The 883-nt window shown below is 44.5% G+C and overlaps 1 non-coding gene across 1 annotated transcript; it reads left to right on the top strand.

The window, feature by feature from the left end:
- Positions 1-333: 333 nt before the first annotated feature.
- Positions 334-438, top strand: LOC135269573 (small nucleolar RNA U13). Its single transcript, XR_010337828.1, has one exon. It is a non-coding gene; the product is annotated as a small nucleolar RNA U13 (small nucleolar RNA).
- The last annotated feature ends 445 nt before the right edge of the window (positions 439-883 follow it).

The raw sequence follows: 883 nt of genomic DNA, 5'->3' as shown, positions 1-883 counted from the left end.
GCTTCCAAATATGAGCTACTGACTGGAAAGAAGCCTGCTTGTTAAGGAGCCTGAATCTTCCTCCGCAGCCAGGGATCTAGTGATGCCAATCCCGCTGAGGTCTGGTGTTCAACACAGGTCAGGATGTAGCCCACCTGAGATCTTAATGGGGAGGGGGTCCTTCATTAGTTAGCAGGTATGGTTTAGTAACAGTAACATCACAAATAATGTGCGGGACCCAGGCTTTCTGAATAGCACTAACGTAATATGGAGAGCGAACAGTCCAAAGTCTCCGTGAGCAAGGATGGATAGAAAAGAATTCGTTCAAACTTTTATCAAGAATAGCCATATAAGATCCTTTTGTCGTTCATGAGCATGATAACTGGGTGTTCCTGTGCATGTGTGAGATGTGCCACTCTCTGAATCTTGTTACAACATCAGCACATTGCTTGTCTAACCTGAAAAAACAAATAGTCATATATGAGCCAGGCATGGTGGCTCATGCCTGTAATCCCAGCACTTTGGGAGGCCAAGGTAGGCCGATTGCTTGAGTTCAGGAGTTCAAGACTAACCTGGGCAACATAAGAAGACCCTGAGTCTACAAAAAATATAAAAAATTAGCCAAGTGTGGTGGTGCGCACCTGTGGTCCCAGCTACTCAGTGGCTGAGGCAAAGGCATTGCTTGAACTCGGAAGGTCGAGGCTGCAGTGAGCTGTGATAGTGTCACTGCACTCCAGCCTGAGTAGCAGAGTGAGACTCTGTCTCAAAAAGAAAAAAATAGTCATACAAAATATATAACTTATCTATTGCTGTGCAACAAATTATCCCTAAGCACAGAAGCTTAAAACAATATTTATTTATCTCACAGTTTCTGTGAGTCAGGAAATTGGGAGTGGCTCTGCTG

Source organism: Aotus nancymaae, unplaced genomic scaffold (genome assembly GCF_030222135.1).
Source record: "Aotus nancymaae isolate 86718 unplaced genomic scaffold, 86718_ANA_hifiasm-v0.15.2.pri h1tg000053l, whole genome shotgun sequence".
NCBI lineage: Eukaryota > Metazoa > Chordata > Mammalia > Primates > Aotidae > Aotus > Aotus nancymaae.
The sequence above is the reverse complement of the archived record's forward strand: the minus strand, read 5'-3'. Positions and strand labels throughout refer to the sequence as shown.